The sequence below is a fragment of the Sus scrofa genome, chromosome 6, assembly GCF_054392235.1.
Source record: "Sus scrofa isolate SSC_HxYL_T2T_F1_AM1 chromosome 6, Sscrofa_HxYL_maternal_Yorkshire_Landrace_v2.0, whole genome shotgun sequence".
NCBI lineage: Eukaryota > Metazoa > Chordata > Mammalia > Artiodactyla > Suidae > Sus > Sus scrofa.
The window spans coordinates 62,763,365-62,783,585 of record NC_139388.1 but is presented as its reverse complement, the minus strand read 5'-3'; the positions used below and the strand labels follow the sequence as shown (position 1 = coordinate 62,783,585).

Below are 20,221 nucleotides of genomic sequence, written 5' to 3'. Positions count from 1 at the left end.
CCCCGCCCTCTCGCTGCAGCTGCTCTGCGTCTTCGTCTGCATGCACCAAACTCCCCACCACACGCGATGTTTGCTTTCAAAAGCCCCACGGGATTCAAAGACCTGAGGGGAGAACACACCCGCTGCCTTTACCTGCTACTGCCCACCTGGGGGTCTCACTTCACTGGGGACCCTGCAAGTCCCCCCCCCCGAGAATGGCTTCCTTTCCACCCGAAGACTCGCCCTCACCATTTCCCTTAGAGCAGGTCCACGGGCACCAAGTCTCTCCACACTCCTCCCTCTAACGATGCCCGTTTCCCCTTCACACCCCAAGAATGTCGCCGGGAGACTCCCAGAACGTCCTGTCTCTCCAGAACGCCTCCTCTGCTGACAGCACTGGTTTCCGAGGTGGAAGCTCGAGTCGGCCAAACCGCTTCTCCTCTGGATGGAACATGACATCGTCTCTGGACGCTTCTCATCCTTTCCACTGGTTTCATTATGACTGTGATGGGTGAGCGGACTTCATAAAGCCTGTGCTGGTTTTCATTCGCGAAGCTTCTGGGACGCGTAAATAGGTGGTTTTGAACAAACCTACAAGATGATCGGCTCTTTCTTTCCTCAGATACTATTTTGTCTTCACTGACGTCACTCTCTTTTTGCGGGGAGATGGACGGTCCAGGCTCTCACAGAGGCCTGATCTGGGTTCCTTTGTTAATACCGGCTTTTCCTGCAGCCTGCGTTTTTACCCAGTGCCTGGAGACAGCATTCGGGTCTGAGATGAGGAGGGGGTTGTGCCTGGGGAGGAAGGGGCAGCGAGGGGGCAGAAAGGACTCAGAGGTCGTGAAGAAGGGTGATGAGAAAAGCGGGTGCTGAACTGCAGAAACAAGGCCATCAGGGAAGGAGTTCCCGCTGGGGCTCAGCGGATGACGAATCTAACCAGCATCCAGGAGGACCCAGCTTCCATCCCCGGCACCCTCAGTGGGTTAAGGATTTGGCGTTTCCAAGAGCCGTGGTGAAGTTCGCAGACCCAGCTCGGATCCTGTGTTGCTGGGGCTGTGGTGTAGGCTGGCAGCTCCAGCTCCAGTTTGACCCCTACCATGGGAACCTCCATATGCTGTGGGAGCAGTTCCTAAAAAAAAAAAAGCAAAAGAAAAAAAAAAAAAAAAGAGAGAGAGAACCTCAGTGGAGGGAAGTGCTTGAGGGAAGAAAACCCACAACCCCAGGTCAGGAGGCAGGGCTGTGCCCTCCTCTAAGGGCCGGTGCTCCGTCCTCCCGCCAGGCCCCGCTCCTGTGGGAATCCTCCTCCCGCTGCTGGCAGCCCCGTTGGCTCCTCCAGAAAACCAAGGCCCACACTGGAAGCGCCAGCAGCACCCCACTCTCCCCCACCTCACACTCAACCCCCAAATCCACACTGCTGGGCCCCTGGGCCCTGCTCCACAAGGTCCCTGACCCCCGGGAGCCCTGAGACGTCCAGTCTATGCCGGCGCATGCACCTCCTTCCTGCTCCTCCAAAGGGGGTCCCCGCTCCTTCGGGCTCATTCCTCTCCCACCTCCAAAGGCCTCTTCCTAGAGCCTGACTGCACCCGCCCCTGCGAGCACAGCGTCCCCTCCTCAGCCAAGCCCATCCCAGGGAAGCCCTTCCCCACGAACACACATGCCCCCAGAGCTCCCTGTGCGCTGCGCCCCCCCACACGGCATCTTCGGCCAGTCTGAATGGGCCACGGCCGTGCCTGTCTGCCAGACGAGGAAGCCTCCCTTTTGCTTTCCACTCCACTGAGAACATGTTCTGTGCCACAGGTTCCTGGGAAGGGTCATATGAGAAAACCACGGGGAACAACCTGAAACAAGGATCAACACACCATCAGGGAGCCAGCAGGATGTTGGGGGTTGCCTCTTAAGAAGTTAATTATCACTGGAGCCCTCCTGCATTACATCCCCTCCACGATGGCAGACTTTTGTTATTATTTATTTGCTTTTTGGTGTTGCACCCACGGCAATGGAGGTTCTCAGACTAGGGTTCAAATGGCAGCTGCAACCACTGGCCAACAACACAGCCACAGCCACAGGGGATCTGAACCGCGTCTGCAAACTATGCCAGAGCTCACAGCCATGCCAGATCCTTCACCCACTGAGCAAGGCCAGGGATCGAACCCATATCCTTGTGGATACTAGTCAAATTCATTTCCACTGAGCCACACAGGAACTCGGTGGCAGTCTTTTTAAAAGAGAAATCTGTTCGCACTCTCTACTGCCTAAGACCTTCCCATTGCTTTAAAGAGAAAATCCGAAATACTTGCACGGTGCTCAAGACCCTGCGTGACCCGGGGCCTGACTGCTCTCCCTCCTGAGAACAACTCAAGACCTGTCTGGTCCAGGCGAACCCACCACCACCAGGACCGTCCAGAGCGCACCCCCCGCATCCAGCCCCCAGGAGGCGCCTTCCCAACCCGAACCCAGGCTTCAAGACACTCACCCGGTCATGACGCTCAGGATCTTGCTTTCTTGTTTTCTCCCACCTTGGAACAGTCTCCTAAGACTACACCGAATTGTTGCCACGGAAGCAGTGGTGATGCCTGGCTTCATTCATCTCAGCCCCGCGAGTCCAGGGAAAGCCCTGTGTCAGCCGTCCTGACCGAACATGCTCGTTGCTCAACAAACACCGACCGAAAGGACCCGCTAATGAAAGGCAGGAACAGGGCGTGCATTTGCAGAAGCGCAGGAAAGGGAAGTTCCTGCCGAAAATCCCACGGCCCATGTCAGAGGCAGAGGGAGAACCGGACAGCTCGGGGCAGCCCTGGGCCCTGCCGCTGCCTCCGGCCCCCGGGTCTGGGACACGGCGCTCTCTGCATGTGCATTTGGCAGGAGGTGGAGGCCAGAGGGCAGACCCTGGGAGGGGATGTGGGGAGGCTCAGAGGTGGCCTCAGAGGTGCTCAGAGACGGCCACGCCCTCGGCCACATCCTCTAGGGAGAGCGGAGTCTGGCTGAGGAGGAACCCCCACTGAGCAACTCGGAGCCTGGGCCTCGTCACACGCTCTGCATCTCTCCGTCCCACTGCCTCTGAGGACTGGGCAAGTCACCTCAACGGCTGGGGACCATGGGAGGTGGCAGCACGACTCCGAGCCTCATGGCCCTTCTCCGCCTCGGTTAGCCATGAGGAGGAGGGGTTGGGCTCCTCTCCCCCCAGGGCTGTGCCCTGGAGACCTGAAGACACAGGAGCCTCAGTCAGGGGAGAACTTTTGGAGAGGGGGTCGGGCTCAGCCCCAGATCTGACCCCAGCACCCAAGGCCCCAGACCAGACCTGGAGCATCTGTGTGGAGAGGGGTGGGGCTCACCTCATGGGGACTCTCTTCCAGGGCTGTGCTGGCGCCCATGGGACCAGGTCCAGGCAGGTGAGTCCCCCAGACCTCCTGCTTCCACCCAACCAGCCTTCTGTCCTGGGGGAGGGGGGCACAGCGGGTGGGGCTGATGGTGACCAGGCTGGGAGGGCCCTGGGGTGACCCCTGGGGAGACAGGCCGAGGGAGAAGGGCACCCTGACACTCCAGGTCTGATTCCTTTCCAGGGGTTCTCCCCAAACCCTCCATCTGGGCTGACCCGGGACCCACTGACCCCAAGGGGAGCCCTGTGAACCTCTGGTGTCAGGGGTCCCCACAGGCTGAGGTCTACCGTCTGTATAAAGTGGGGGACTCTGAACACTGGGAGGATGAAGCCCCACAGGACCTCAGGAACACAGCCCGGTTCCACTTTGAATCCTTGAGCTCCCGCCATGCAGGGCGGTACCAGTATGCTTATCAGAGCAGGAACAGCTGGTCCAGGTGGAGTGAACCCCTGGCCCTTGTGGTGACAGGTAAGAGGGAGGACCCAGGTCCCTCCCACCCCGGGCTCCTCCTCACAGGCAGGGCGAGCAGACTGTGGGCTCAGGGAGCCTGTCCCCTCACAGCACACAGCTGGGGAGTGGGGTGAAGGCCCCCCTTTAACACCATCCCTCCTGCCCCCTCAGGACTGTACACAGCACCCTCCCTCTCAGCCCACCGAGCCCCGTGGGGGCGTCAGGAGGGAACGAGTCCCTCTCCTGTAGCTCACATTTCATGTCCAGCACACTACACCTGCTGAAGGAGGGAGGCGTTAAACCGCCCCAATGCAGCGCGTGGGGGAAACTCGGGAACTCGGGAGGGAAGCAGGCCCTCTTCCCTGTGGGATCCGTGAATGCATCCCACGGGGACACCTACAGATGCTAGATTCTCCCAGCTCCCATCCCTACCTGTGACCTCAGCCCAGTGACCCTCTGTATCTCCAGGTCACAGGTGAGGGCCACCAGCACCACCTATTTCCTGGACCCTTGATCTAAGCTCAGCGCCCATTGGAGCCCTGGGCTAAGTGGGCATCAGGGAAGGGACTGACACGGGACTCTCGGGGGGAACCATGGGCAGGAGGCTTGGGGGGACGGGGACCAGAGAGAACTCTCCCTGCACCCCGGGGAGCAATGTGGGGTGCATGTCCCTCGGGGCCACCATACCTTCCTCCCCAGGTGTGTACAGGGAGCGCTCCCTCTCGGCCCAGCCGGGCTCCCTCGTGCTCCTCGGAGACAGACTGACCCTCCAGTGTCGCTCAGATGCCAGCTTTGGCAGATTCGCTCTGACCAAGGACGAGGGAAGCACACCTCCCCTCCACCTAAATGGCCAGCACAGCCCCGACTTCCCCCTGGATCGTGTGAGCCACACCCGAGGGGGCCAGTACAGATGCTACGCTGCACACAACCCCTCCGATGAGTGGTCGGCCCCCAGTGCCCCCCTGGACGTCCTGATCGTGGATGAGGAGCCCCTGTCCTGCCCATGGCCGGACTCTCTGTCCAGGAGGCATACAGTGGTGATGGGGTCCCCAGAGAGGGGCCTGGAGCAGAGGCTGAGAAGGGGCAGTGGTCTAAGGGAAAGGGGGTGGGAATGTGGAGATAAGAGACCCACACAGAGGGCCTGAGAAGGGGTCCCAGACAGGGTCCCTAGAGAGAAGACAGTGCCGCTCAGCTCAGGGTCAAGGGTGTGTGGCAGGGGCAGCTCTCTATACATCCTCCCTCCTCTCCTCCAGGAATGTACCGGACACCCTCCCTCTCAGCCCATCCAGGGACCTCAGTGTCCTGGGGAGAGAACGTGACCCTGCAGTGTCGCTCTGAGATCACAGGTGTTGGACACCTTCCACTTGTTCAAAGAGGGGTCGCTGGCTCCTGCCCAGAGCCTGAGTCGGCAGGACATAGCTGTACCCCTTCAGGCCAACTTCACCTTGAGTCCTATGACCTCAGCCCACCATGGGACCTACAGGTGCTATGGCTCACACAGCACCTCCCCCTATGTCCTGTCAAAACCCAGTGACCCCCTGCAGCTCTTGATCTCAAGTAAGGAACCCCAGCCCAGGTCCTCTGGGTCCTGGTCAGTTCAGGGTGCTGATGACCCCAGAGCAGCTCTTGGCTTGGGGGGGAGTAAGGAGGTCATAGAAGGAGGGGAAGCCACTCTCAGAGGGATGGCAACTCCCTTCCCCCCACCAGCTGCATCCTCATTGCTGGGGTCCAGCCGTGCTCCTGGAGAGTAGAGGGAGGCTAGAGGACTCAGGGCTGACCCAAAGGGGGAAATGCTAGAGACCCACGTCTCCATCCCCTGGTCTGCAGGCCTTGCAGCCCCTCACATGGGGAGAACAACACTAGGACACGGAGTGAGCAGAGGCCTCGATCGCCTAGGGACCAAGATCACAGACCCCAGCACGGCTGGTCTCTCAGGAGGGCTGGCATTTGGGCAGGAGATGCAGGGGGACCACAGGACTCCAGAGGCACCAAGGGTCGGAGGATGATGGAAAGGGGGTCACGGTGAGGGAGTGTAGGCGCTCAGCCTGGGAGAAGCAGCACCCCTCACCTGCCCTGAGGATGGGCTCTGAAGATGGGCTCACAGAGTCAGGCTTGCAGAGGGGAAAGGGAGGGTCGGCTGCAGGTGGGGAGTGTCATGGGAAGCAGGGGTGTCATACCCTCCTGACCCACGGGAGCTCATGGTCTCAGGGGATGGGTCCCGAGTCTGCCCTGTTGGAGCTCAGTCAGCACAGGGTCCTGACCCCAGAAACGTCTGAGACAGTCATACAAGAGGGGACACAGGGCAGACTCCACAGAGGGGGACACAGAACCCAGGGAGGGCTGCCTGTCCCAACTCCACACTCACACCCCCACTTCATGATTCTCAGGACCAGCAGACACCATCCGCCCATCACAAAACCACTCAGATCCCACGAGTGGTGAGGAGGAGGAATCCTCAGTTATGGGGCTGGGTTCTGGGGTGCAGGTCCTATAAAGGGGAGGTGCTGCCGAGGATTCTGGGGGGACTGGGATCTGCCCTCACCTCTGCGACCTCTCTGTCCACAACCCCTACCCTCTCCCCCTGAAGACTACACAGTGGGGAACCTCGTCCGGATGGCCACGGCTGCCCTGATCCTGCTGAGCCTCGGAATTCTGCTCTTCCAGGCTCAACATGGCCATGGAGAAACCCAAGACATGGCCAGGAGCTGAGCACAGAGGCCACAGGTCACCGTCCAGAGTGGCAGAGACTAGGCAATGACCCGATGAGCACAGGAGGTTCTGGAAGAGAATCTGCCATGTTGTGAGAACTGCCTGCTGAGACCATGGAGGGAGAGATGGGGTGTGGGTGTCGGGGGAGGACTGGGGAGTCCCCGTGCAGGGCTCTGCATCTGTTACACCGAGGTGCTCTCCTCCTGCACGGATGCCTCTCCCTGCCGGCCTGTCTTCTCTCACCTGGGACATGAGGCACAGCCCACACAGCAGGTGTGTCCCCACACCTGACACACCTGCATGCTCTGGCCCAATTTCATGGGGGATATTTGTCTTTTAATTTAATTCCACATTCTCTCATGTGTACTACTGACCTCCACCTCTCCAGCCAGAAGCAGAAGATGGTTTAAAGAACTGAACAAGAGGGGGGGAAAAAGAGTGAGAGAGAGAGAAAAATAAACAAATAAATAAATAAAAATAAAGAAAGAACTGAACAAGTGAGGAAGAATCAAGTACTGTTTGGAACGGATGAATCCAAAACGATTCCCTTAAGCCCTTTCTGGAATCTCCAGCCCTCCCCTCCTCATCACATGTCACCCAGTGCAGTTCTTCCAGAAGCACCTGCACTTTGCAGGGACACCCTGGTGTTTGAGGTGACAGCCAGGTGCCGTGCTGATAAATGGACCCTAAGAATATGTCATTTGTCAAAAGCCCATCCTCGTGGCCTTTGTCTGTCTTTAGACTGTCTCTTCCTGGCCACCGTCAGGGTGCCCGTGCAAATGCACTGAAGGCGGAGGTAGGAAGCAGGGAAGAGAGTTGTGTGATGGGAGTTCCCGTTGGGGCTCAGGGGAAGTGAATCTCATGAGTATCCATGAGGACACAGGATCCATCCCTGGCCTTGCCCAGTGGGTGAAGGTTCTGGCGTGCCTGTGACCTGTGGTGTAGGCAGGCAGCTGAAGCTCCAATTTGACCCCTGGTCCTGGTACCATGGGTTTGACCTTAAAAGCAAATATATATATGTATATATATAAATTAAAAATTTCTTCAAGTCCACAAAAAAGTAAATGCTGGGGAGGCTGTGGAGAAAAGGGAACCCCCCTACGGTGCTGGTGGGAAGGTAACTTGGTGCAGCCACCATGGAGAACAGTATGGGGGTTCCTCAGAAAACTAAATGTAGAACCACCACAGGACCCAGCAATCCCACTCCCGGGCATCTATCCAGGGAAAACCATCATTTGAAAAGATCCACGCACCCCCGTGACCAGCACAGCCCCATTTACAACAGCCAACCTCGTGGTCGTCGGCAGAGGAGGGAGACGAAGACACGGTACGTGGATACGACAGGTGAGGCTCAGGGAGGGAAGCCGAATGGAAGAGTGCTGTTTGCAGCAACACACATGGACCTCGAGACGCGCACACGGAGGTCAGTGACTCAGACAGAGAAAGACAGAGAGCATGCGACAGACAGCCCGGACACGGGAAATCTCGGTTTTAACATGATATCAATAATGCATTTACAAAACAGACACAGACGGACACAACAGAAATCAAACTTCAGGTTTCCAAAGGCTAAACGTTGGGAGAGGAATCAGGCATTTGGGACTAACCCACATGCACTTCTCCACAGACAATAACAACCATCAGGGAGCCTGAAAGGCACAGGGCCATCTACTCAATCGTCTGGAATTAACTGTATACTAAAGAACCGGAGGAGTTTCCTCTGGTGGCACCCACACAGCGAGTGAAGGGCCCGACTTATGTCCATGAGGATGTGGGTTGGATCCCTGGCCTCGAACAGTGGGTTAACTACCCGGCATTGCCAGAAGCTGTGCTGTAGGTCACAGACACAGCTCCGATCTGGCGTGGCTGTGGGTGTGGAGGCATCTGGCGCAACAGCTCTGATTCAACCCCAGCCTGGGAACTTCCATATTTCGCAAGTGTGGCTCTAAAAGGCAAACCAAAGAAAAAAAATCTGAACGAGGGTGTATATATGTACATACAGATCCAATTCACTTCGTTGTACACCTGAAACTAACACAACATACTCAACCATACTCGGATAAATTATTTTGAAAATCAAAGATATTTCTCTAAGAGAAAGTAACAGCAAAAGACTCACAAGAGCCGAAACATCTTGACAAAGAACAACAGAGTTGGACACCGCATACGTCCTCATGTCAAACTTTACGACTGTCCCAGGATCTCATCACCATGGTGCCGGCATCAGGACGCATGCTCGCAATAAAACCGAAGGACAACACGCAAACCCACACAAAGGATCGGCTGAGTTTTTACTAAGCTGCCAAGACTCCCACGTGGGGAAAGGACACTCTCTTCAAACAGCGGAGTGGGGAAATCGGGGTCTCCACCTGCAGAAGAACAAGGCTGGAGCCTTACCCTCATCATACCCACAAATCAGCTCCAGAGGATCAGTGGAAGAGCGGAAAGGCTTCTAGAGAAAACAGAAGTAAGTCACTGTAACAGTGAACTTCACAGCATTTCTTAGATAGGACACTAACAAGGACAAGAAGAAAAGGAAGCATAGATGAACTGAACCTCATCAAAATATAAAGTACACATGCATCAAAAACAATAAAGAGGATAAAGGACAAGGTAAAAATTCAAAAAAATGCCTGCACACCCTCTGTCTCATCAGCGTAGAGGATCCTGAAATAGAAAGAACACCTTTAACTCAATGAAAAGAATGACCCAGGAGTTCCCGTCGTGGCGCAGTGGTTAACGAATCCGACTAGGAACCATGAGGTTGCGGGTTCGGTCCCTGCCCTTGCTCAGTGGGTTAACGATCCGGCGTTGCCGTGAGCTGTGGTGTAGGTTGCAGACGCGGCTCGGATCCCACGTTGCTGTGGCTCTGGCGTAGGCCGGTGGCTACAGCTCCGATTGGACCCTTAGCCTGGGAACCTCCATATGCCGCGGGAGCGGCCCAAGAAATAGCAAAAAGACAAAAAAAAAAAAAAAATGACCCAGTTTTATTTACTTATTATCTTTTTAGGGTGGCACCTGTGGCATATGGAGGTTCCCCCACTAGGGGTCGAATGAGATCTACAGCAGCCGGCCCACACCACAGCCACAGCAACACGGGATCCAGGCAGCATCTGCGACCTACACCACTGCTCACGGTAACGGCGATTCCACAACCCACTGAGCGAGGCCAGGGACCGAACCCCATCCTCATGGATACTAGTTCGGTTCATTAACCACTAAGCCATGAGGCAAACTCCCAATATTTTGAAAAATTATCAAAAGGCTTGAATAGACATTTCCACACAGACGATACCCAGGGGCACAGCGAGCACAGAAAAGGGGGTTCAGCACACTGGCCATTAGAGAAATGCAACAAACACCAAGGGAAATACCAGCTAAAACCAACCACACTGACCAAATCGTGAAAATAACCGATTAACCACTGGCGAGGAGCAGGTGGGGAGATCCGAACCCACACACACGGCTCCTGGGAACGTGAACTGCATCAGCCTCTGTCCACAGCCAGTGGGCACTTCCTGAAAAGCTGGAACCCGGAACGACCAGATAACCTAGACATTCCACCTCTAGCTGTGGCCTCCGTCGTGCAGCGTCCTGCGCTCTAGAGAGCTGCTGTCCAAGTGTGAGCCCACAGTTTCCAACAGCCGGATGTGACCCCCCATGGGTACAGGAGCTGGGTCTCAGGGGAAGAGCTCTGCCTGCCACAAAGAGAAAGGACAAGAAAACGCAGCCAGCAGGTTCCAGCACGTCTGCAGGTGGGCTCACGGGGGAATTCACAGGAAACACAACAGGACAACCACCCAGAAGCCCGACACTGATGAAGACACACACAGAGAAACCACGGCTCCCTGTCACCACTTGGTGCTCTGCCCACAGCATGGAAACGGAGCCGACAGCCTCAGAGGAGGAGTGACTGGCCGGGGGCAAGCGGTGGGCGGGAAATGACTCTAGGTCTGGATGCAGAGGGATGACGAGGGGGGGCTGCTGCTGAGAGCAACCAGGACATCGGAAAGGGCAAGGGTTTGGGAGAAACACAACCACACACCCAGCCCAGGAGGGAGGAGGGCCTCCGGGGGTCAGAGGACAGGAGCATCAACACCTCCCTGAGCCCCTTCTGCCCCGGGATCCTCCATCCTCTGATGGCCCCACTTGTCCCCTGGACCAGCAAGGGGACGCCGCAGGGGCCCTCGAGTCTTCGCCCTCTCCCAGCCCACAGACAACAAACCAGCCCACAGGCCTGGCCCTGAGCCCTTCCCATTCCCGGCCTGGTCCCACACCACAGTCCAGCTCAGGGCAAGATGCAGGAGGACGTGCTGGTGCGACCCCAGGCAGCCTCCTTCCTGGCGTTCCTTCCCCAGGACCTCATGCCCAGCTGCGGGATTTGCTTCGCATGGCCCCAACCTCCACTACTGCAGGACCCGCCCCTGCAAAGCATCCTTCCAGGGTCTCCACCTGCCCTCAGGAAACTCCAAGGGCCCCCACCTGACATCCCACGAGGCTGGTGGTCAGAATGAGCTGACCTCTCCAGCACCAGCCAAGCTGACGCCCCCCTCAGGCCCAACTCATCCAGGAGTCATCTCCTCTCCCCAGACACACACAACCAAAGGTATCACATGTGGTTCTTCTCAAGGACCGACCCTTGAGCCAGGTTTTCACATCACAGACTCCTGCCCAAACCTCCCGGACCATGAAGACAACAAAGAACTCCGTTCCACAGGGAATGTGCCTGTTGTAGGATTCATTTAAGGGTTTCCTGAGAAATGCACACACACCACTCAGGTACTGATCCAGGCATCACTTCGTGGTCAGACTGATGCTGGAGCCGTCTCACTCTGTATTCCCACATCCTGCTGCCCTCCCTTCCCGACAGCCACGTCTCCATACCTTCCTTCCTCAAGGCTGTGGCCTGAAGGACAGACTCCAGGCACACTTGCAGGGGCCCCAGACCCTGTGGGATGGGGGGCAGGAGCTCTGATGGCTCCAACCCTTGACACAGCTCCCCTCTCCCTGGTCCACAATGCCAGCCCCTCACCGCACCTGTGCTCACCTCTGTCCATCTGGGTCTGTCCTTCTGCAAAAGTCCCCACACTCACGCAATCACAAGGCGACTGGATGTTCACCTGTTCCTGTCTCACTGTCCTCTGTCCTTCTCTGCCTACACAAGTCACCAAACCAGAGCCATCACCGACACACGCACTGCCCATTGTCACCATCAGAGTTCCATGAGTCCAGGGAAGGACCTGGCCACCTTCACAAGGAAGCTCATGTCTGGATATAGCACCTGCTCCATAATCCCTGGCTGTCCGCCTGGGTGGTGGGAGGAAGAAAGGCTGCATTGACAAGTCTCAGGAAGGGAAGTGACCTCCCCAAGGCCCACAGGGTCAAGGAAGAGCAGAGTCAGAACTGGAAGCAAAGCAGTGCTCTCACTGGCGCCTCAGCTGGGTCTTTGGCTCCAGCCGTGTCTGGACGGAACAGACCCAGGGACGCCCTCCCTCCAGCCTCCGACCTCCCTCCAAGCGTTTCCCAGTCCCAGCCTTGGAACAAACCGCTCCCCCATCCTCTGCCTCCAGGACCAGCCCACACCATCTTCTGAGCTGCACTCCGTATTGCTGACCCACCAGGAGCGCCCAGATGCGTCAGAATCATTCCACCGAGGTGGAGGCCACCATCGACCGCCTGGTCAACAGGCACCTGCCCACATCTCACACCTACCTCTCGCTGGCCTTCTTTGTCCACTGTGACGACGCAGCTCGGGAGGGTGTGGACAATTATCCCATGAATTGCTGAGCAGAAGCACGAGGGTGCCGAGCTCTCCGGAAAATGCAAAGGTGCAGAGGGGGCTGCAGCCTCTTCCAGGATGAGCAGAAGCCGCCTCAGGAGCAGGGGCGAAAACCCAGGAGGCCATGGAAGCTGCTGAGCTGCTGCAGAAGACCTGAACCGGGCCCTCTGGACCCAAAGGCCCTGGGTATCCCCGATGCACACGCCCACCTCCCTGACTTCCTGTGGAGCCGCAGCCTGGGGAGCAGGTGAAACTCACCAGGAAGATGGGCCACCACCTGACCGCCCTCTGCAGGCTGCCCGCCCCCGGGCTGGGCTGGGCCACTTTCTCCTGCAAAGCCTCCCCCTCAGGTGCCCCCAGGAGCCTCTGGGAACCAGCCTGAGCCTGGGCTTCTACCTCAAGTCTCTCTGCAGACACGAGGCAGCTCTGGAACCATCCTGGACCCTTTGCCCCAGCCGTGAACCAAAGGGATACAAATACATTTCTGCAGAAAAAGGAACTGGAATTAGACGGGGCTGCTCCTGGCCCTGCCCTGCATCCTCACCTGCCTGCCCTGGACCCGTCTCTCTCCCTGGATGTGGCTTTGGCATGAGGGTGTGTGGGGCCCGGTGAGACTTGGATAGGGCCTCACCTGAGGCATATGTGAGTTCCCAGGCTAGGGGCTGACCTGGAGCTACCGCTGCTGGCCTATGCCACAACCATGGCAGTGCAGACCTGAAGCCACATCTGCAACCTACACCATAGTGCACAGGAATGCCGGATCCCTGACCCACTAAGAGAGGCCAGGGATCGAACCTGCATCCTCATGGACAATAGTCGGATGGTTTGTTTTGTTTGTTTTGTTTTGTTTTGCTTTGCTTGTTGCTTTTTAGGGTCACACCTTGGGCATATGGAGGTGCCCAGGCTAGGGACAGAATTGGACCTGTAGCTGCTGGACTACCCCACAGCCACACCAATGCAGGATCCAAGCCATGGCTGTGACCTACACCACAGCTCACCACAATGCCAGATACTGAACCCAACGAGCAAAGCCAAGGATTGAACCTGCATCCTCACGGATGCTAGTCAGACTCGATAACCACCAAGCCTCGACAGGAGATTCTTTTCCACGGAGCCACAAAGAGAACTCCTGCAGCACTTATTTATAACAGAAAGATACAGGAGCAACCCAAGTGGCCAGCAAGTGACCATGGCTTAAGATCTGGTGTCGAGGACTTCCTGTCGTGGCTCAGTGGAAACGAATCCGACTAGGAACCATGAGGTTGTGGGTTTGATCCCTGGCCTCTCTCTGTGGGTTAAGGATCTGGCATTTCCATGAGCTGTTGGGTAGGTCTCAGACCTGTCTCGCATCTGGCATTGCTGTGGCTCTGGCATAGCCCGGCGGCTACAGCTCCAATGCGACCCCTAACCTGGGAACCTCCACATGCCATGGATGCGGCCCTCAAAAGCAAACCAACACACAAAATCTGGTGTGGAACCCACTGCTCCAGGCCATGGATCAAACCGGCCCCTCCGCAGAGACAAGCCAGAGCATTAAACCCCTGGGCCTCAGCGGGAACTCCACGTCACTGCTCATTATAAACACGATGCTGAGCGTTAGACCCCGACTCATTCATCCTCAAACTGAAGTTTGAAGCAACAGCAGCTGGTGAACCTGACCTGCTTTACGACATTTTATGAATACGCCAAACTTTGCTTTAGCCTACAACCCCTTTTTTTTTTTTTTTCTTTGTCTTTTTCCTTTTCGAGGGCCGCACCCACGGCATATGGAGGTTCCCAGGCTAGGGGTCTAATTGGAGCTGTAGCCACTGGCCTACACCAGAGCCACAGCAAAGAGGGATCCGAGCCCCGTCTGCAACCTACACCATGGCTCTTGGCAATGCCGCATCCTGAAACGACTGAGCGAGGCCTGGGACCGAACCCGCAACCTCATGGTTCCTAGTCGGATTCGTTAACCCCTCAGCCATGACAGGAACTCCTACAATCCCTTTTTGTAAAAGAAATTCAATGTGTCTTCAATTTCTGCTTAGTATTTATTTATTTTTCATTTTAGGGCTGAACCCACAGCATAGGGAGGTTAAGATCAGAGCTTCAGCTGCCAGCCTCCGCCACAGCCACACCAATGCCTGATCCAAGCTGCATCTGTGACCTACGCCACAGCTCTTGTGCTTATAAATATTGCTACTATAAACTCCCTTGAAGTATTTTATTCTCTATACATGCAAGTTTTTCTAGGTTTGACATGGCAAGGAACTGCTGGGTAGCACAGACATACCTGAAAATCTAATGGGTGATGACATAGTTCTCACTTAATGTCTTAATTTACTGCCAGGGTCCAGCCCCAGCAGCCCGGAGACGAGGAACAGGAGGAGGGGCTACAAACAGGCGCAGAAAGAATTGGAGCCAACTCCCTCAGCAAGTGCTGCATTGACCCGTTTATTGAAAGGAGAGCATCAGCTTTTATACATTTTACTCTTATGCATGATTATACAAACAACAATATATGTTAATTTATTATTCCAAACTATTCTTTTAGTTTTAGATTTTAAATGAAGATTACGTACAAACTGTACTTTTATTCTTAGAAAATAAGTAAATAGCAAGCAGAATAATAGGTATCTAATTTTTACTTTAACAATGATTTGGCATAAGGTGATAGATATTCTTGCCTAAGCTACCTATTGTGCTCCTCTAGCAGGCATGAATAGCCATTGATGGGGAGTGGGGTATTCACACGTGGCTTGCTTTCGAGGTCAGGCTGACCTCAGACCATTAGCAGGTTGTGCGAACATAAACTGTCTTAAATAAACCTAATCTATTATAAAAATCTTTATTAATTATAAAATCTATATATCAAAAGAATCTTGCCAATTATAATAATAATTTCCACCTGCTGGGTCCCAACAGGTAGCGTTTATTATAGAAAAAGTATGTCTTGTCTTATAATATCCACAATTGTTGGGCCATGGGCAATACCCAAACCACCCCCTAATCTGTCTCCATGGGGAAGGACCAGAGTCCAACAAAGATCTCCAGGCCTACGTGGCAGTTCTGCATAATATTTACTATTACTCCTCTGAAGGGAAACTTCCCATTCTTAGGAAAGTTCTTTATGCATAGTTCAATTGTTTTCAAGCTATTTAACAAGGGCTTAGGTTTATAAGTAGGTAATGGCCCATACTTGGGTGGAAGCTCAGGAATTTGAGAAGGTTCCCATATTATGAGCCAAGAAAGACTCACAACACACATAAACGTCAGACAGGAAAGAAGCGCAAGAATAGAAGAGGAAATCGTATTTCAGGAATTTTTACTAAACAGGATCAGCTGGGGGATTCTTCGAAACTGCTTTGCAGCTTCAGTTTCTTCAGCCTCTGCTGTAGCTTTGCTTACAGTTAGGCCTCACGCAGGATTATTCTTCTTAGCCAATTTGTGGCTCCCAGCAATTTACGCAACCAGAAACACTGTACAGTAAACCCATCTGTCCCAGACTCACTAACACTTTTCTTGTCAGACTTTTTAAAAGCATTAGCCAAGCTCTCATTCAAGAAATTAAATTCACCGTTTAATAAAACTCTCCCCAAAGAGAACTCCAGGCCTCAGAGCCTTGACTTTAAATTCTAGAAAACAGGTAAGAACCATAACACCAATTCTGCACAATCTCTCCCAGACACCAGATGAAGAGGAAATGCTTTGTACTTTACGAGGCCACACTCTAATGACAAAACTAAACAAAGACAACGCAAGACACACAACAAAAACCTGCAGGCCAGTCTCCCCCGAGAGCATAAACGTGACCTTCAAATCAAATTTTACACTGTCTTTTCAAAGTACTACGCCACATCCAAGCGGAGCTTATCCCAGGCATGCAAGGCTGGTTTGATATGCAGAAATCAAACCACCGCACTGACAATCCAGGAAAAACAAACCACCCACTCGAGTCAGAGAGGGGCCCAATCAACCTCCACTCACGAGGAACCACCCAACACAGCAGAACCCCTGGCGCTCTAGTCCTAAAGGAGCTTCCTCAGTCAGACAGAAGACAGCGCCAGGAAATCGTATTTCAGGAATTTTTACTAAACAGGATCAGCTGGGGGATTCTTCGAAACTGCTTTGCAGCTTCAGTTTAGCCAATTTGTGGCTCCCAGCAATTTACGCAACCAGAAACACTGTACAGTAAACCCATCTGTCCCAGACTCACTAACACTTTTCTTGTCAGACTTTTTAAAAGCATTAGCCAGGGGCTGCCTGAGACCTGCCTGCCACTCCAATCACAGCACGGGGAGCACTGGGCTCCAGGCAACGTGGGGGGCAGCAAAGAACTCGGAAAAGGGACAGGACTCTCAGCAGGGGCACAGCCAACCTGCAAGAACGAGGGGAGGGGCCCTCATCTGTAGGAGGAAGAGGGAGCTTGACCCCTGCCTCAGCTTCCCCATTCATCCCTCAGGGAAACGGGGTGCAGGGCCGAGGGCAGGGCCAAGGCAAGCAACTCGGCATCTTCTCCCCAGGAGGGAGGGAAAGCAGAGTTGGCACGTCCACAGAAAATCTTTCAGAGCTTCCAGAATCTCTAACGGGCTGATGGGCAAACACACAGACACCAGAGCAAAGCAATGAGAACCACGAAGACTCAGGGAAATAGGACACTGCCAACGCCACAGGATAAATCCCCATCAACGGACCAAAGCACATCAGACACCTGTGAGTTATCTGACGGATGAGGCAAAAGAATTGTCTTCGAGAAGCCGTGAGTTAATCCTTGACAGGGTGCCGAGAAGACACGACTGGGGCAGGACAGCCCTTCCATAAATAAATGATGGTGGGGACACGAGACATCCACACACAGGACGGCACGGGCCCCAGACGCACCCCACACACAAAACCCACTCAGAATGGGTTCAGGACTTAACCATGGCGAGCGCCCTGGTGGTGCAGCAGGGGAAGGACTGGCTCCCTGGCCCCAGAGCTTCTGCAGGCCCTCAGCTTGGCCCAAAAAAAAAGGTTTAAAAACTTAAACACAGGACTGACACCATAAAAGTGCAAGAACAAAACACTGGAAAAGCTTCTGCTTCTTTTCTTTCTTTCTTTTTTTTTTTTTGCGACACCCATGACAGGTGGACGTTCCCCAGCCAGGGATGGAACCTGCTGCGCCACAGCAATGGCTTGAGCAGGTGCACGGACACCACCGGATCCTCAACCCAGTCCTAGCAAAGCTTCCTGACACAAGTTTGGACACGGCTTTTCGGTTATGACCCCAAAAGCACAAGCAACAAATATGTGAAGAGACAAGGAGGAGCCCATCAAATGAAAGCGACTGCACACAAAAGAAACAGGCAACAGCGTGAAGGAGCAGAAGGGAGAAGATCCCTGCAAACCATCTCTCTGACAAGCCGTCACCTCCCCAGACACAGGGGGAGCACACACAACTCCATGCAAAGCGGTAACAAGCCGCTTTTCATGGGGCAATGCACCTGAAGAGACGTTTCTCAAAAGAAGATCCAAATGGCCAAACAGTCCCTGAAAAGCTGCGGCCCCTCACCGACCAGCAGGGAAACCCTGGTCAAAACCACAGGGAGGGAGGGAGTTCCCTGACGGTCTAGGGCTTAGACTCGGCGCTCTCCCCACTGACACGGGTTCAACCCCTGCTCTGGGAAGGAAGATCCCACCTCAAACTGCAGTCGCCATGCATATATAAATACAGGTGTTAAATGGGGGCCTCCTTCCTCTCGGGGCAAATCATGAAACACACACGGGGAGAGACCCCCTCGCACCTGTTACAACAGCTGGTGGGAAAAGACCCAGGGCAGCAAGGCTGACAAACACGTGCAGAAAAGAGGGCCTTGGGCATGGTTGGTGGGAACGCAAAGAGAAGGAGAGAGACAGACCGGCCACATGCAGCTATTTCCCATCTTGATCTATGTCCCCAGCAGGTGACATCAGCATCACAGAGAGACACCTGCACGTCCCTGTCCACTGCTGCATCCCTCACGACAGCCGGAGCCAAGCCACGGAAACCACCTCGACGGCTGTCGGCAGATGAATGGGTCAGAAAACATCATTCTCACACACACTCACACACACACACTCACACTCACACACTCAGGATATTCCTCGGCCTTCACAAAGAAGGAGACCCTTCCTTTGGGGACAACATGGGGGAACCTGGAGGACCTCACGCCAAGGAAAACAACCGAGACACTGCAAGACCAACACAGCGGATCTCACTTACCTGCGGGACTGGAAACTCTCAGGGAAACAGCACAGTGACAGCTGCCAGAGGCTGGGAAGGGGTCAAGGGCGGAGCGGATGGTCCCGGAGTGCGAATGGCCATTGACACAGATGATTCAGTTTTGGATGCAGTGATGTGGTTTGAGGTAACGGCACTCCTGGGTATATGCCTTGTTCTGCTGAGCAGGTGGACCTTCAGGGTTCCCACCACACAAACACACACACACAGACGTGAACTATGTGACTGTGGTGACTATTTCACAATGAAAAATGAATCAAAACATCACGTGGTGAAGTTCCCATCAGGGATCAACGGAAACCAACCTGACGAGCATCCATGAGGAAGCAGGGCTGATCCCTGGCCTCACTCAGTGGGTTAAGGGTCCCGCGTTGCTGTGAGCTGTGCTGTGGGTCACACATGTGGCTCCGATCCAGAGGGGTTGTGGCTGTGGCCCAGGCTGGCAGCTGCACCCCGATTCCACCCCTAGCCTGGAAACCTCCAAATGACTCGGGTGTGGCCCTAAACCGAAAACAATAAAGAATCCACTGGTACCTCTTCCGCACGTACAATTTCCGCCAGTTGCATCTCATTAAAGCTGAAGACTCTGGTTTCATTTAATCTGACCAAGTACGTGGGAAGGTCCCCGCTCTGATTGGCGCCGGTCGCTCCCACGCTGCTCTTTCGCAACAAGCACGCCTTCCCCTCCCGCTTCAGAGGGGACTCGGTTCCAGGCATCGCGTCCTGGATGCTGAGCACTTGTACAAACGTGTGTGTGTGTGTGTGTGTGTGTGTGCGCGCGCGAGTGCACGCCTCGGGCACGTGTGCAGGCGTGTCTGTGTGGGCGTGAGTGTGTCTGCGGGACGTCCCACAGCTTCGGGGCCATGTCTCCCTCCCTGTCGCATCTCACTCTCTCCACGACATCACCTCGTGCTCCTCTCATGAGCGGGAAACCCTCACTGGGAACTCGCCTTCTTTCGCTCTCAGTCCATCAGGTCAGCGGAAAACGTTTGCTTCCTTCAAAGAACGTGTGTCACTCCGGGAAAGGAGAGGCAACGACAGGGCTGGTGAGGGGATCCCTGCCCCCTAGCCCTCCTTCTCTCTGGTGAAGATGCAGCCTGCGGCGCCCCCCGGCGGCGCAGCCCGGGAAGGACCCGGCCTTGTCACTGCTGGGGTCTGGCTTCCAACCCAACAGGCCTGGGTCTGGCCACAACAGATGCAGCCTGAGGAGTGGGGGAGACCCAGCTCGACAGGGTCCGAGGTGCCCAGGATCTCTCTGTGTTCAGGGATTTCTCCCCTGATGACCCGGGCCCTGTAGACCCTTACAAACAGGTGGGCTCCCAATACACGCTCTCACCATTCATTCCTTGATGTGCTTCTCCAGTATCTTCGGGCATCACTTTCCGGTTCGGTGGAGTCGCAGCCCAATGTTAGCCCGTCATTCTCTCGATGCTACCTTTCAGTTTCCAGAGGAAGACATTTAGGACATTTTTAGGGCCCCTCGCCAGTCCTCCTTGAATTTTTTAAGTAGAAATGTCCATAAAATAGAATTAGCCATTTTAAAGCATACAATTCAGGGCTGGAAACGGTTTTTCTAATTTGCCCTTCCTTCTCTTCATTTACCAGGAAGGCTCAAGATACAGAACTCTTTTTTTTTTTTTTTTTTTTTTTGCTTTTTAGGGCCCCACCCACGTATATGGAGGTTCC

The 20,221-nt window shown here is 54.8% G+C and overlaps 1 protein-coding gene and 1 pseudogene across 2 annotated transcripts in view; both read left to right on the top strand.

The window, feature by feature from the left end:
• Nucleotides 1–2,737: 2,737 nt before the first annotated feature.
• The window catches only part of LOC100622710 (leukocyte immunoglobulin-like receptor subfamily B member 3), a 108,640-nt gene continuing 91,156 nt past the window's right edge, over nt 2,738–20,221 (top strand). The window contains exon 1 of the mRNA XM_084962008.1: nt 2,738–2,844. The gene's annotated coding sequence lies outside the window, so the exon portion shown is untranslated. The remainder of the gene's footprint in view (nt 2,845–20,221) is intronic.
• On the top strand, nt 2,945–6,597 carry LOC100622253 (leukocyte immunoglobulin-like receptor subfamily A member 6; annotated as a pseudogene). The gene is made up of 8 exons (XR_014806676.1): nt 2,945–3,122; nt 3,333–3,368; nt 3,540–3,824; nt 3,978–4,281; nt 4,506–4,784; nt 5,057–5,408; nt 6,194–6,244; nt 6,379–6,597. The product of XR_014806676.1 is annotated as a leukocyte immunoglobulin-like receptor subfamily A member 6 (transcript).